At 42.5% G+C, this 17,032-nt stretch overlaps 2 long non-coding RNA genes across 2 annotated transcripts; both read left to right on the top strand.

Annotated features, from left to right (window-relative positions):
- The first annotated feature begins 12,549 nt into the window (after window positions 1-12,549).
- On the top strand, window positions 12,550-13,317 carry LOC145895342 (uncharacterized). The gene is made up of 3 exons (XR_014401619.1): window positions 12,550-12,734; window positions 12,790-12,944; window positions 13,017-13,317. It is a non-coding gene; the product is annotated as an uncharacterized LOC145895342 (long non-coding RNA).
- Window positions 13,318-13,401: 84 nt separating this feature from the next.
- On the top strand, window positions 13,402-13,847 carry LOC145896082 (uncharacterized). Its single transcript, XR_014401661.1, has 3 exons — window positions 13,402-13,490; window positions 13,544-13,654; window positions 13,720-13,847. It is a non-coding gene; the product is annotated as an uncharacterized LOC145896082 (long non-coding RNA).
- The last annotated feature ends 3,185 nt before the right edge of the window (window positions 13,848-17,032 follow it).

The raw sequence follows: 17,032 nt of genomic DNA, 5'->3' as shown, positions 1-17,032 counted from the left end.
TGTGACGTCATGTGGTGAACAAACTAATTTGAATAGCCTGCCAAAAACGGTAGGAAAAAAACCAGGAAATTTTTGTTTTTTTTCATTTTTCACCGGAATAAAATTTGGCAGCAAATGCGAGACGGATTCTTCCGGACGTTGCGGACTCAGTGGATGTTGCGGCATCGCTTCTCGGCTCTTTAGAGCTAAGAAGGGGTTGGCTACCCGGGCATACCGTGGTTCCTTCAGGGCTCTGCTTCTGGTCGGTGAGCGATCATCCGACTCATCCCTGTAGTTACCAGAAATAACCCCCCACGTTGGTTCCCCGTCTGCTCCCTTTGGGTAGTCGGCTCCCCGACCTTCTTTCTCGGGGAGGGTTTTAGACCTGGGTTCCTTCCATTTTATACCCAGAGTGGCCATAGTGCCCTCGCACGACCTCAGTCTTTTGACCCAGGTTCGGCGCGGTTTTAAACGAACCCGACAGATAACTTGTCTGTCACCCGGACGGGCGAACTCGCCTATCCAACACCCCCTCACCCGGTTGCTGTCGCTTGCGATGGCGACCGAAGGCCACGGTTGCAAACCAGACCTTTCGGCATGGCGAATGGTCCACCCGACTAACACCCGGGTTGCACCGCTGTTTCGTGCAATTGTTTTGCGAATGATTAACAGATGGTTATTCCCACATGTGTGGGAATGTGGGCCGTGAACAACATTGCGGAGGCATCGCCGTATTCTAAGATCGCGTTGCACGAACGGCCTCCACCGCCCCAGGGCGGTGGGTGATATATTTTGCATTTGATGTTTGTTTGAACTTCTGAAATATAAATGATTAACTTATGTTATATTATTTACTATGTTTACTTTATCATGGGTCATAGATTATTTAGGTTGATATATTCAGTTGGATTGCATTTGCTTTAGTTACTTAATTTAGTTATTATTGTCGAGGGGGACAACGACGGTCTAACACAAAATAAAAAGAGAAAAAGAGAGAGGAAGAAACATGTACAATACGGAAAGGAAAAGCGACCGCCGTTGACCCCGTAAAATAGTTGTGGATGTGATATGGGGCTGCAGGATGCGGCTAGGGGCTTGACTGGTGCGGGCTGGGCTCCTAAAATGAGAAAAGAATAAAAAAAAAATGATTTGTCAACAAAAATAAGTGGCGGTGATATGTGTCCTCCTCTTGTGACTGGTGAGTAAAAAAAAAAAAAAAAAGAAACACTGACATTATAAAAATTTTAATTGATTTATATTTTGTGCAACAGCTTTAAAGCTTTATATTGTTTGTGCGAAGAGGTTAAATTTTGTTGGGGAGGACTACGTGGCGAAAATTTCTACTACAAAAACGTGGGTGTTATAAGGTGAAAACCGATCGGAAAAAAAATCGCGTATAATACAAAACACAAAGTGAACGTTTGTGCGTGAATTTGCCGTGCCCCCCTATGTTACCGGTAGGGGGGCGTCCAATCTATTTGGTTTGGGATATGCGAAGGACGCCCCAACAGTGGTCGGGGGGCAACGGCTCGACGGGCGATGGCGGCAGGGGGTTCCGTGTTCCGATGTTGATAAATTTCTTGGTTCAGTCTTCTTTCGTGAAGTTGGTTGTTTTTTGTTTTACATATTGTTCGTTACGAGGAATGGGAGAGGGCGCCGGGTAGTGTTTGTTAGGTGGTGCTGGCGCCCTCTAGCCGTGGAATAGTGTTCGTATGTTGGAGATCGGTTTGCCATGTTGGTTTCTTTCTGCATGACCCCTGACGCTGCCGCCTCGCCGATTAACCCAAGTGTAAAATTCCGGAAAAAGAAATAGAAGGGAAAAAATACCAGCCCGCACAATGATCTAAAAACAAAATTACGGTGGTTTAAAGTCAAGCCCACTAGCTATCCCCCGACACCAGGACTGCCACACGTGGTGGCTACCCCTCAAGGCCAGAGCGGAGCACTCTCTGGCCACGTCCGACTGCTGACGACCCGTAATGCCAAGGGCGGAGAGGGTGGAATTGTTGCCCATGGCATAGCTGCCCAGAGAGCCCACTATAAAAGTGAGGAACCTGACCTTTTTGTTGGTGGCGCGGGCCAGGTTCCCGCAGAGCTCTCTGTACTTGCTTTCTTTACGGGCCGCAGCAGCGGCAAGGGCATCCTGACCGTTTTCGAACGGGCACGCGAAGTCGACGACCAAGAACCCGCCGGCACCCTCTAGCACCAAATCCGGCCGCAGGTTCTCGCCCGTCGCCTCCGCATGCGCCGAACAAACTCGGTCGACAGAAATCCTGGTGAAGTTACCTGTTGGTATGTGACTCATCACCTCCTCCAAAATCCGGTCATGGCGATGTAAAATTTGAGGCATGACCGGCTGACAGTGATTCAGTACATGGGGGAGGGTCTCGACTTCGTAACCGCAGCGGCAGCATCGCAAGTCATGTTGGGCGCGTCTTCGAAATCGTGACCGAACCTTCTTGGTCGGAAGGAGGTTCAGGCGTGCTTTCACGGCGAATATTTGCTCTGGGATCGTCAGAGCCCCCGGTTTCTTCAACCAGTGGTTAGAAAAACCGTAGAGAGAGTGAGCGCTAACGGTCTTCCCTTGATCGGGATGACCGGCCCACTCCTCCCTCCACCTGGCCGAGGCCAATTGGTGGAGTGTCCTGGTGAGTACTCCCCGGTTGCCGGAGGTCAACGTCTTGCCACCAGACGTTACTTGAAAAAGCCCGTCCTCGCCCGCGACGAACCGGAGCTTCAACCGGATCGAGGCCTTGCGCACATAAGTGAACAAGTCTCTCACCAGGTATTCACTCGATCCGCCGACGTTACCGGGGACGGGACCCCCAGATAAGAAAGCCGCCAGCGCACCGACACTCACCTCCCGACGCGTTTCGCCCCTCCTGAAGACCGATTCCAGTCGACCGCGTGCGACGGCTGCCACCCGCCAGTCTGGTGACGTGAGCGATTTGAATGCGTGGGTGACCGCCAGAATATCCCCCTCGAGGGCAATCGACGGCACACCCAGCCCACCACTGTCCGGGGACGAGTGGTAGAACGCCACACAGGTTCTGTTGGGCAAGCGGTACGCAAGCCGCAGACAGCGACGCACGGCACGGTCAACCTTCCTCAGCGCAACGATCGGGAACTGGCGCATGCGAAGGATAAAGCTCAGACGGGGAAGTTCGAAGCGCTTCAATGCAATTAGCTTCTGGTGCGGTGTTAACCTGCTCTTAAAGAGCCGCTCGATCCGCTCGACGGCCGTACTGAGGACGTTGGTAGCTCTCACGTACGGTTGGTACCCCTCTCTCACGCCCAGGTACTTGTAGAATTCGTCGAGCTCGATCACCTTCATCGTCCCACCCGCGAACGGGAAGGGCTCGGGGTCACGAACTCTCCGTCTTCCACGCATAACCTGGGACATCCCACGGCATTTCCGTGGGTTGAAAAGGATACCGGCCCAGTCGGCGAACCGTTCGCACACCTTCAGCTGCCTGCACATTTGCGCCCGCGAACTAGCGAGGAGACACCCGTCGTCTGCGTATGCCAGCACTTGGGTGAAGACTCCGGCGGAACAGGAAAATGCATATCCGCAGTCCGACAGCGATTTGATGCCCCGGACCAATACCTCGGTGACGAGGTTGAACACCATCCCGGACAGAGGACAGCCCTGACGGACCCCTCTCCCAACCGGGATCTCGCCGGTCACCCCGGTGGCCGTTCGGACCACACACGTGTTACCGACGTAGACGTCCGAGATGCATCCAACCAAGTACTCCGGTACGGCCAGGGCTCGCATGACGGCGCGGATGCAATCGTGCCGGATACTACCGAAGGCATTTTTGATGTCAAGCCATCCGACAAAGAGATCTTTGCCTTCAAGCTTGGCATCGGCCAAGATAGCGTCCAGCATGAATACGTGCTCGAAAGTACCCTCGACTGGCATAAAGCCCTTCTGCTCGGCAGAGACGACGCCGTGCTCCAACGCCCAGCTCTGCAGCCGGCGAGACAATACCGCCGCGTAGATCTTATAAAGATTACGGCAGATCGAGATGGGCCTCCAGTTCGTTGGATCGTCGAGGTTGCCGTCGGGATCTTTACAGATCAACGTCACCCTCGACGACCGCCACTGCGGGGGGATCCGCCGGTCAGACCTACAGATCTCGAAAAGCGCCGCCAAGCGGTGACCTTTAGGGTCGAACGCCTTCCAAAACCCATAGGAGAGACCGTCGGATCCGGCCGCAGACGAGATGTTAACGCTCTGGAGGACCATCTCGACCTCTTGGGGCGATATTGGCTCGTCGTCAGCTTCACCAGGAGAAGAAGACGGCTCCGCTCCGCTATGCTTCGTTGCCGACATCCAGTCCGGGAGGCAATCGATCACATCCTGCACCTGTGGAGCCTGGAGGTCGGCGCGAAACTTCGCCTCTATTGCTTGAGGGTCGATTTTGCATTTGACCTCTCCCTTATTACCATCCGTGATCCTGCGGACTGTGCCTTTCTGGTCGCGCCAAAACGCTTTCCGCAGGGCGAAGCCCTTCGTGGACGCCCCAGTCATTGGGGTTTGGTTTGCCTTATTGGGGTGTCCACGCTCCCGGTTAACGATGGAACGGCGCATGGCGCCGCGGTCAAACCGGGGTTTGCGTACTTGTCGTTTTTGCGCCGCACCAGCGGCGGCTGTCCACTCTTCCAACGCGTGTTCGAGCTCGCCAAAGTGAGGGTTGTGGGAAAAGGGGCCAATTACTAAGTTATCGAAGCGAGCTCGTAGATCGTCCATAGAAATATTAAGATTATCATTACTATTACTATTTACTGACTTATTTGAAACGTTATTAGGGATATTGTCAATGTTGGAAGAGGTAGAATCACGGCTTCGGCGTGTATTGCCGCACGTGAGTTGGCGGGAGTGCTCGCCCTTCGTACGCGCCAGCGCCGCAACGCGGGATGAGTGATCATTCCCACGCGACGGACGCGGAACGCCGCCTGAGTTTGCAACCCCGTCAGGCCTTTCCGGACTTGCGTCCGTTCCAGCCGGCCGCTCTGGAACCTCGTGAGTTCTTCCCTTGCTCCGCGAGAGCTGACGCTCACGTTCGGCGCGGGTGCGAGCTCGCTAAGGTCCTCGGCAGCGCGCGTCGCCTTTGCCGCCCCTTCTCCCTCGGCCTCGTCCGATCCTAGGCTCGGAGTCGGCTTTGGGTTGGAAGCAGACGCAGACGTCACATCTTCCGGCTTCACTTCGGGAGGAGCCGCCATTGTCGTCCAGAAGGGCAACGCCGACGCCTCGTTCCCTCGATCCACCGGCGGCGCCAAAGCACTTCCACCGGTTGCCCGGCTTCCACGCTCCGACGCCCCCACGCTGGCACCTGTACGTAAATTTCGAAATGTTGCCAGAAGAGCTGGCGGAAGACTTTCAGGCAGGACTGGTGTTATCATAGTCTTCCGCACGGTCCCGGGGGAGACTGAGGTCCTAACCCAGCTTAAAGGGGATTGATCGGGGGACGGCGACTCAGGCCCGCCGTCAGGGGAATAACAGAAAATTAATAGCTCTGTATTTAGTTGCAAGATCATCCTAATCCCTGCAAAAAAAACTTATGTGTTCAAAGCACCAAGAAAAGGAATTGCAAAGCAAAATTATGCATTCAAGAAATTTGCAAGTTTCCACAGTTTAAAGTAGGTAGGATTGTTTGAACTAAGACAAATTAAAACACATTTTGCTGTATAGATGTCCAGACACAACCATCGCAATAAAAGAAAGTCAAGTGCAGCCATAAGATGTCTGCTAGCTGCAAATGATAAAAACATTGTCAAAAGATTGGAATATAAAAATTCCTTTCCTGATGAAAACGATCATTCTGGCCATGTTTTGGGTCAAGTATGTGAATTTCATTATATTTAAAAAAATATTGCATCTTGATACTTATTACAGGGAGCTGTTTTTTTACAACCAGTTGATAAAAGGCTAATCGAGAAAATTGATGAATTGGTATCTGAAGGTGGCCATTCTGTTGATGAAATCATACGGCATCTCAAATACTATGTGTGTCATGAACTCTTCAAAAATAGCGGTGGGCCAGCACCAACCAACAGACGATTTTTTCCAACAAAAAAGGATATTCAGTCGCATTATTATAAAGCTTTTACAAGGCAAAGACTTTCAAAAATTGATCAAACAAATGTCCAGGGCCTAGTGGATGAATGGACAAAAAATGCCAAAATTTTGTTTCGACCATACAAAGCTGGTGCCAGCTGGAATGAAAATTCTGATTGCATTGATGGTCAACCATGGCAAGATGCATCACCTAACCAAACCATGCTGTTTGTTCATCAATTTGCTTGGCAGCGCAGACTCCTACTGCGTTATGGTCAAGACATTTGCCTTATGGATGCCACTTACAAGACATCTAAATATGCACTGCCTTTGTTTTTTGTCTGTGTAAAGACAAATGTTGGCTATTAAGTCGTTGCAACTTTTATCACACAAAATGAGAGACAATTTGACATAGAAGAAGCACTGTCAGTTTTAAAACAATGGACACCAGATTGGAAACCAGCGTTCTTCATGACAGACAAATGTCATTCGGAAATCCATGCCATTGAAAATGTTTTCAAAGGTGAGAAAATCTGTTAATATGTGTGATTGTTAATTTACGAGGTTACATTTTGCAGTTAAGGGTGTACAGTTGTAAATGCTACGCAATGTAATCATTTATTAATGCAGATTGTGAAGTTCTTATATGTGACTTTCATCGAGAGCAGGCATGGGAGCGCTGGGTAAAGAAATCAGAAAATAACATTGGGAATGACCGAGAAAGTGTGTTAGCCTTAATGAGAGCTGTTGCCAATGCTGAAAGCAAGGAAAGTTTTCAAAAATGTTTGAGCAAATTTCAGTCCAGCTTTTACTGGAAAGATAATGAAAGGCTTCAAAAATATTTCATTAATGTTTGGTTAGCAGAAAAAGAAGTAAGTATGAAATGAGGTTCAGCACAGTGCATGTGTAGCATACTTCTATATTTATTTGCTATGTTTTAGAGATGGTTGTGGGTTTACCGTGCAGATCGCCTGAGGGTTCTTATACGAACCAATAATGGCGTTGAAAGACAAAATAGAGTTTTAAAGGAATGCCACATCCGTTTTAGAACAGACAAATCCCTTTCTGGGCTTATTACAATTTTACATAAAGAGTTTCTACCAGAAGGATTGGTTAAGTAAGTTTGTGACATAGAAACTTCTGTTTAAATCTTATGATGTCGACCTACAAATGAACAAACCAGCACGCATTTTTAGATATCAACAAGAAAACATGAGGTCCTCGAGTCACTACAGGACTTACAGTGACTTTGTTCCCACATTCCTTCAAAATCGACCTCGAAAGATAGTAAAGCATTGTATTCAACGAATCGGGGAATCATCAAACGTAGCACCTAATACAATTCAGAGGAATGCAAATGTTTTTTATGTAAAAAGTTGTTCAACTGATGAGATATATTCAATAAATTTCGGTGGAACTGATGTTTTCCCAAAATGCACATGTGCAGACTTTACCAGGTACTTTTTGCCTTGCAAGCACATGTTCGCTGTTTTTGACAAGTATGATGATGTGGACTGGTACAGTCTACCTGCATGGTACCACAATTCAGTACATATGGTACTTGATCCGGAGATTGTTGGTCAACTAGCTGTTCAACCCCCCTCAAAGAAAATCGATAAACCTGCAACTAAGCCACTTGAAGAACCAACAATTTCACATGAATTGGAAAAAACAAGCGTATCCTCTGATCAAAGTTCTCAGTGGCAAAAAAGTCATCGCAAGTTTGTTGAAGTGACAAAAGCCTTGCTGGATATGTCCTATGATGTTACTTCATCAGCTGTTTTAGACAAGACAGCTGCAAATATTGAAACAATGCTATCCACATTTACGAATGAATGTTCTTTTGATAGTGGATTGAGAATAATTCAAGCCCCCAAATTAATCTCCCTAAAAAGAAAAAGGCCATCCTGTCCACCAACTAAGAACGATGAGAAAACAACCTAAACCAAATCCATATGCTTTAAGAGTGGGTGCTCGGGCAAACCTCATGCGACCTTTGCACCAAATGAAAACGTTTTTTCCTGCAACAGGAACAAAAACAAACAAGACCTTTGTTACAGAACCCACACATGATGACTTTGTTGAACCACCCGTGTCCACAGAGGAATCACATAAAAAAATGATAACACCAAAGATTGCAAGCGACCAAAGCAATATTGATCAGCAATTGTTGAAAAATGGTCCTCATTCCCTCTGTATGCTGGATCTAAAAACAGTTGAACCTTTTTTGCCAATCTGTGAAAAGGTTATCCTAAAATCCAAAGACCAAGGTTTCATCCCTGGCTGGTCAACTGATGAAGTAATCAACAGTTACTTGTGGAGGTTAACCACTGTCCACAGTCATATACTATATGTTTGTTCCATGGTGGTGCGGACATTATTGCAGAAAGGCTCTATTAAAAGACTGTGGAATGGAATTTCTATTGACAAAAAGAAAATAATTTTTATGCCATGGATAACCCCTAATAGGCACTGGATTCTTCTTGCAGTTAACATTGAAAAAAGACAATTGTTATATATTGACCCATTGAGAAATTCCTGTGTTGACTATTTGGAAGGCGTCACCAAGGCAAAATCAATGGTTGACCATTTGTTGTGACAAAAATTCAAATTTAAAATTGAATCAGTGGAATGCCCAAAACGAGTGTACCAACCTGATTGTGACAGTTGTGGAGTGTTCATTTGTATGCATGCCAAATGGCTTGCTATGGGTACAAGTCTAGAACAAAGGTGTTCTGTATACCTTTACAGAAAAGAAATATTTAACACTATTTCTGGGAACTGCCTAACGGGCAAACTTAGAAGAGGGAAATGCATGTTTTGCAATGACAATACTAAGACTCTATGGGTTGAATGTACTAGATGCAAACAATGGTTTCACACAGAGTGTGTTGGCAAAACTGTTGATGATGCATCTGATGATATGTATTTTGTTTGCCTGAGTTAAACATAAGAATGTGCAATATAGGCATACCCTAGCCAGTGCAATCGCTTGGTCATCGAGTGAGGTGTATATGCCACTATGCTGTGTGAAGGTTGCAAAACCCCAACCAGTGCAATCGCTTGGTTATCGAGTGAGGTGTATATGCCACTACGCTGTGTGAAGGTTGCAAAACCCGAACCAGTGCAATCGCTTGGTTATCGAGTGAGGTGTGTATGCCACTATGCTGTGCGAAGGTTGCAAAGCTCTTTGAAATAAACAAACAAAAGTTTTTCTCCATTTATTGGTGTATCTAAATAAAACAACAACATTTTAATGACATGCATAAGCTTTGTGGTGATATACTTACAATCATATCAATCCTTGGCCTACAAAAACAATAAAATTAGCACGGGTTAAAGTGTTGTTTGTCATATGATTCAAGCGAAGTGTAGTCAGTTACCTCTAAATCTTTTGAAGTAGGCTGCAAAACAAAATATGACTGGTTAGAATGTTGTTTAATATACAATTCAATCTTATGTTGCACAAAAACTTCGGACTGGTTTAAATGTTTCAAAATTATGTTGGACACACACAGGTATCGCAATATAGTCAGTTACCTCTGATTCTTTTGAAGTAGGCTGCAAAGCAAAATAAGACTGGTTAGAATGTTGTTTAACATCTAAAAGATTATGTTGCACAAAATATCAGGACTGGTTGAAATGTTCTCAAACAAATGTTTTGCAAATTACGTCAGTTTCTTTTGATTTTTTAGGCTGCACAAAAAAGGTACACAAAAATATGAGTGAAAACTTGTTCAAATATAAGACAAAATTTTGGACTTGGTTGCATGCAGTTTTACTTTACATATACATACCATGGTTTTGTTTACTTCATTTGTCTGCAACAAAGTAATTTTTCATTTTGGACATAAGTTTGAAAAAAAGATTTAAGAATATGTTAGATACCAATACATGCTACTTGCTTGGTTACTTACTATAATTTTTTTTGCTTGGCTGGTCTGCACATAAGACAAAAAAGTTACAAGTGGTTAAAATGCATCACAGATCTAGGCTCATGTTACACTCAAGCATTGTACTTACTAATACTTTTCTTGATTTCTTAATCTACACAAAATATATACTTTAAATTTTTGTTGTCTGTAAATTGTTTAATCACCAATCACAACATGCCACTTACCGAAAGCTGTTCCTCTTTATACTAGAAAGTATTGTACATTTTAATATTTAACATTAAACTGTAACATCGTTCCTATAATCTGTGATTGTGTTTTTAAAGAAATTTGCAATGGGTTATAAACCTGAAGCCTTTGTGCTTTCATAGTTGACATCACTCAATATACCTTTAAACAACTTACATTTTCTCTAAAATGTTCCAACGGCACCCATCCGCACTGTAAACAAAACTTATTGGTAACCACTATGTCACAATAGGTAGGCTACATAATTGGAGATCAACAAGCACTTTCTTTGACGATTTTGGAATTTTTTCCAAACTAAAAAAAAAGAAATTAGGGTATACATATATTAGTTGTTTTCACAAGTTTTACTTACTCCTGCAACCTCTCAAACTCTTTTTTACTGAGGAATCTGTAATAAATTGCAAATATAATCAAAACAGAAAAAAAACATATTCCACTTAATACCCCTTTGGTAAACTTTTTTTCTGAAAAACAAAAATGCAACCACATCAATTACAGAAAAAAAGAATCTTACCTTTGCTGTTTGGGGGTTGTTGTTCTGCACAACACCCGGGGCTGGAACCTCAGGCACAGGAGGCGCCCCGGGTGTTGTGCAGAAAATTTTGTATACTTTGCAGTTTTGGAAATTCATTTTTCCTATCCACGAAATAAAAAACAACACAAGTTTTAAATTCAACATCATTACTGGCAAAACAGCAACCCAGACGCCACAACCTGCAAGTTCCCGCCAAAGAACCCAACCGCATGGATGTGCGCGAGAAAGAGAGGGACGAGAAAAAAGGACATGCCTTTTTCCCTTCCAAAACATCCACGTTTGTGTCACCCGGGTTGTCTACGTAAGTGTGTTAAACTAAACACACGGTAGACACTTAAACCACCTCACGGACGGGCGATATGGGGAAAACCCTCATGCGTCAAGAGGTTACTTCAGTTCAATGGGTTATCACACTTACACCTCCTCCGAAAGTCAGACGCATAACTGACGCAAACCTTGTTTGTGCGGTCACAATGGGTTTTGCCATGCGTCGGTTAGCGTCGTGCGTCAGTAACCCCGTTTACATGACGGTTTAAGACGGCTTCGAAGCTGACTCGCCGATCCGACTCTCTCGTTTTCGGCGAAGAGAAAAAGGCAAGCGTCTTAAGCCGTCTCGGCCTTCGATCTAACGCGGAGAGTGGTTTACGGGACAGCTTAAGCGATTAAGTCAGCTTAAACCCAGTTGCGACTAGTGCCGCGAAGAAGTTGGGATTAGGTAATTTGTTTATGAGGTTGTGCGTTGAGGGTTTGCTGTTTACAATAAACCTTAAAAGTAATAAACTAGTTTTAGTGCAACTACGTGAGTATGCTCTATGCTGCAGGGGCGAGAAGGATGTGCTTACTCGAGTTAAATTTGATAAATACTGCGCAAGTGTTAAATGAATTGTACAAGCATCAAGATACAAAAAAGCAACATTCGTTTTGAGGACCTGAAGGAAACAAATGCATTGCAGGAATGCTGACACTTGCTTGAAAGAAAAATGCACTTGTGTTAACTGTTTTCATTTGCTGCTGGATGTGCTATAATATAACAAGTCAATGCAAACTGGTTGTTTATTCATATTTAGGCTACTGCATCTTATTTATGCAAGGATTATGTGAACAACAATCAACCATAAAATACAAAAGCAGGCTTATGTAAATCTTTTCTGTTTGTCAAAAAAAACAAATATGACAAGAATGCCATGACACAAGTTTATGTTATGTAACTATCACATCTTCTGCATATTTGTTTCAAATTAATTAACATTGGGCTGGTATGAAACATTCCATTCAGTCTTTTCTGACACTCAATTGTACATGGGATTACGGGATTAGGCAGCTTCTGAAAAGGATCCTGTGAAGAAGGACAGAGATAATTAATACTACTAAACATGAAATTTTCACTTGAATACTCTTACCATGGTGTTGTTGTGAACACATTCCAGGAAAATGCAGCCTTATATGGGTTGCAGCAGGCTTTCTAGTTAAATCATCTATTATATCTGGCAAAGTAAACTCACATTATAATCAAGGACCAATTTACAGCAAGCATTTGCGTAAACTAACTGCCAATAACTTTTCTCTGCATGCTTAGATTAGAAATATTGATAATTTATGTAGTACAGAGTCTGAATTTACAGCCTGTCAGCCCGAGACAGCTTAACTTAAGCTGACTTAAAAGCCCCATGTAAATTCGTCGTTTTCGCGCGTCGAATTTGAAAATCACGTGACCCGGTCACGAGTCGACTTGATGCTCAAGTCGACTTGGCCATGTAAACAGGGTTAGTGCTTCCATAGGATTACTATTTCGCGGAAAAGCTGCGCACATGTAGCAGAGGGCATGCTGTGCGACGCCGCAGGTTTCCTTTTGGATTTGTTGGTTGTAACTGTTTGTTCAGATTCTTTTTAACTGATTTTGTACGAGAAACATGGAAAAGACAATTATTGACGTTAGTAAGTCTCGGTGATTTAAACATTGCGTGGCAATACCAAGGTGATTGCTAATTTCTGAAGGTGTTACTGATGATACACGGTAGGTTGTGCAGGTGTGCTGTAACTCTTATTTAAATGGTGTAATGTTTCTTTAGCAGCTATGATCGAGTATCAATTTCCTTGATTGATTTTACAAATTCAAATACTGTGGAAAAGGTTGATTAATTGGAATTCTTTGACAGTGGCATGAGCCTCAGTTTTGAAAAATCACTTGATCTAACCTTAAAGCCGTCTTCAATTAAATCATATGGTGAGTTAAATTCTACTTTCTTTTTGAAACTCCACTTCACACTGTTTTTGTCAATGAGTTTCTTTTTTAAAGATTCATGTAACAGCTCTGTGCACTGGATTGATGCTGGCATTCCATATATTATTACCCAGTCCGAGTGCTTCGAATCACTTTGGCATTTTAACAGGCGCAATATTTGTCAGTATGTGATAACTATCTGTCCAAAGTAGAGGTGTTTCACAGGAAGCAAGATGTTTTTTGAACATTGTGAAGAACAAGTTCACAACAAACATTAATTTGAGTAAAATGGTTTAGCTTAACACAAAACTTTAAGCATATTTACAAATTTTACCCAAATACATCAGAACCAGCACAGAAGAAAAATGAGCAAAATTTGCAGGTTGTTGTTGTTGACTAGTTCAGTTAATATGTCAAAAGATTTTCCTACTAAATTCAGCCAATGTTGTAGTGGGTATGTTTTTACAAACTATGGTCTTGGAATGTCAGCATTCAAAGGACCGTAACAAAATAAAAAACGAAAGACGTCGAGCTGCAATTCCTATACAGGTATATATGTGTCTTTATATCGAAAATGGTTAAACAATGCTCTCCTTTTTCAGTTACAAGATCACCCAAATTTTTGCAGAAAGCATTTGTGTATTCAAGGGACAAAAAAAAATTGCAAGGCGAATATTGTAATTCAGAAAATTATAAAGTTCCCACAGTTTGAGGTATTTTTTGACTTGTTGGAAGTAAATTGCTTTATTTTATTGTTATTTTGACGACAAATGTTTAGTTGGTCTCAAAATGTACATCCAAACTGAAAAAGACAAGTGTTGTCATAAAACATTTGCTGCAAAACAATGACAAGCGCTTAATAAAGGAACAAACTGGCAGTGTTTGCTTCCCCAAAGAGGACGACCATTACGGTGGCCCACAAGTGCCACCGCGAAATATTAACGAAGCGCGAAATATATTTTCACTGCGCGAAATATTTTAAGACTGCGTGAAATATATTTTCACCGCGCAAAATATATTTCGAGATCGCGAAATATATTTTCACTGCGCGAAATATTTTTTCACCGCGCGAAATATATTTTGACTGCGCGAAATATATTTGCACTGCGCGAAATATATTTTCACCGCGCGAAATATATTTTGACTGCGCGAAATATATTTGCACTGCGCGATGTATATTTTCTTCGCGCGAAATATGTTGTTAGTTTTTATTAGAAATGCCTGGCGGGAAGTCTAGTTGTTTCAAGTTTTCACGTACATCTATATGCTATAGTCTGTGCATTAAAGTTCAAATAGAAAAATAGTTTGAGTGTTTTATCCCTATTTGTAATAATGTACTGTACAAATTGTGGAAGGCTACTTTTTCAAGAACACTTGTATTGTGCACACTGCGGACGCGGTAAGTGGTTTATTCTTTAATTGTCGTTTATCAGGCTTGTCAATCTGTTGTTTTGAGGTAACATTCTTGTAAATGTTAATATATCAGACAGACATATATGCCAGTAAAATAATATTGTGCAAGTATAATTAGATTGATTCTGTGTTGCAGAGAAAGCCCATGGCAGCAATCATCCTACTTTGTCTAAATCTGAAAATGAGGGTTCTGTGATGGAAAATGTTAATTCCAGTATAAATGGTTAGTATGCCAAACAACCTGTAGCTGAACAACTTTGGTTAACTTTGCAAAACAAAACTTTAATAATACATGTAAAATCTACAGGTACATCATCCATGAAACGCAAAAGTGCAACAGAAATTTTGCCATTTAGTGAATTTAAAGCAATGAAAGGCTCACAATGGAAGCAAAGAGTGTCGAAAAAGGATGAAAATGAGGAAGTGTGTGTTAACATAGGCATGCTTGAATATGGAGGGAAAGATTTTAAGTTGAAGCCAGTTCGGGGTCAATCCATTATAATTAATGTTGGAAGAAAAGAGTGTGTTCAATCCATACTGAATAAAGCCAAAGAACGGTACTTTCAATTTTATCCAAAGAGTCAAAGACATGGTGCAGTATACCATCTTGCTTTTAAAGATGGACGAATTGTTGAAGTATTGCCTGGAACAAATGAGCCATTCACTCTAGTCAAATACAAGGAGAGCATTGGTAAAGATTACAAGAAGATCATGTTATATCTACTTGAATGTGACAGTGAAGATGATGAAACAAATGATTCAAGTAACATTGAATGCTCTAGTAATGGAAAACAATCTCCCTCTATTCTACAAAGTTCATTGCCTGATTTTACTGATTACTTTGATTCTAGTGAACTGGACAATATTATTGGCAATCAATGTGATTTGTTAGCCCCAAAACTCGAAAGGCATGATGGCAAAAAATTCAATGATTTGAATGCTGCACTAGAGTCGTTGCATAAAAAGGTTGATGATTTAGACCAGTTGTTTATTTGTGTGCGCCGTGGGGCTCATATTCAACGTCAACTTAACTTGTGGAAAAGAGAAACCAAAAAGAAATTGGTTGTCCAATTTCAAGGTGAGACGGGGATTGATTCTGGTGCAATGGCTAAGGAGTTCTTTAGTCTTGTTTTGCAAAGTATTTGTGAACAATTCTTTCCTGATGGTGCCCCAGTTGACTCAATGCTTCATGTCCAAAATGGACATTTCAAAGCATGTGGTGAAATAATAGCTGCAAGGTGGGCCTGCTCCACATTGCTTACACCCAAATGTGTTCACAATTCTTGCTAACATGGATTCAGTTGATATAACCAAACTAAATCTTGACCAACACTTTACTGAGAATGAAGTTCAACTGATACAGAGAGTTTGTGCTGAACCACTTGTTCATACTGACATAATTACAGAAAATGGATACACAGGCAAAATCAATATTGATAGCGCTAGTGAAATTAGTCGCACAATCATGGTAAGCATCACTAATAAGCGGCTTTGCTACCTCAAAGAGTTTGCTTCAGGGCTGAGTCTGTTTGGTTTGTTCAATGTTGTCAAAAATAATGCCTTACTTTTTGCACCATTATTCATTCCAGGCAAATTGACTGTTGATGCCAATTATGTGTCAAGTTTACTGCAACCGCAATATTCCTCAAAAAATTCCACAAAGCGGTGCGTAGAGGAGAAGATAATGGATAACTTTCAAGATTTCTTGAACTATATTGAGGATAACTGTATTCGGGCCCCCACAGAAGAGGTTTTGGCTTACTGCTGTACTAACAGTGAAAATGAAGTCAATGTAGAAAATATTGGAGAGACAATGACTGTAGCAGCTGATTGTACTCCAGCTGGTGTGCTAGGTTGGCTAACAGGCCAAAAACATAGGCCAATATTTGGTGACAGTTTGTCCATATCTGTGGAATTTAATCATGACTGCATGAGCAACAACCCAAACCACACCATCTGTTTTCCTGTTGTTGGCGCATGTGCGAAAACAATTACGCTCCCTACAAAACATATGGAAGAACTTCAAGATTTCAAATCCATCTTTATTACAGCAATGTCCAATGGCCAGGCATTTGGTTTACATTGAAAAAATTATTCTATTTCATTGTTTATATTCGTAAGTAGTTGTCACTTCATTGCATGTTTCAAGTGTTATATGGCAAAACAGCAATTTATATTTTTTACGTACTCACTATTGTGTTCGTGACCGTCAGCATTGTCGAAGCAAAATTAGTGTTTTATTTTTTTATTCAACTGCCTCCTGTTTGTTTTGGTGAAACGTATTTCATCCTTTTATACCAAAATTGTTTTTACCTGACACTTACTATTGCATTTTTGAGGTACTGCTGCATAATTGTGAGATTTTTGTGCCACTGCTACTTGCCACTGTACATTTATGCACTCACTTTTCTTCATTTACACTGCATGCTGTCTTTCACACTTTTCTATTCCATCATCTGTTCGCAATACAATGGGAAAAAAATTCGATTTGTATCCTAGCATTTACAAACCACCTCTTTTAGATTCTAGTAGTGCAGTACGCTGATTGTTAATCAGTGAGTAAAAAAACAATTTTTCACAAAGTTGCCTGTGTTTGTTGATGTAATTTGACAATTAACATACTTGCACTAACAACAAAGTTCAACATACTGAAGTACAAACATGCATAAATGGCTGTG

This window comes from Ascidia mentula, chromosome 3 (assembly GCF_947561715.1).
Source record: "Ascidia mentula chromosome 3, kaAscMent1.1, whole genome shotgun sequence".
Classification (NCBI taxonomy): domain Eukaryota; kingdom Metazoa; phylum Chordata; class Ascidiacea; order Phlebobranchia; family Ascidiidae; genus Ascidia; species Ascidia mentula.
The sequence above is the reverse complement of the archived record's forward strand: the minus strand, read 5'-3'. Positions and strand labels throughout refer to the sequence as shown.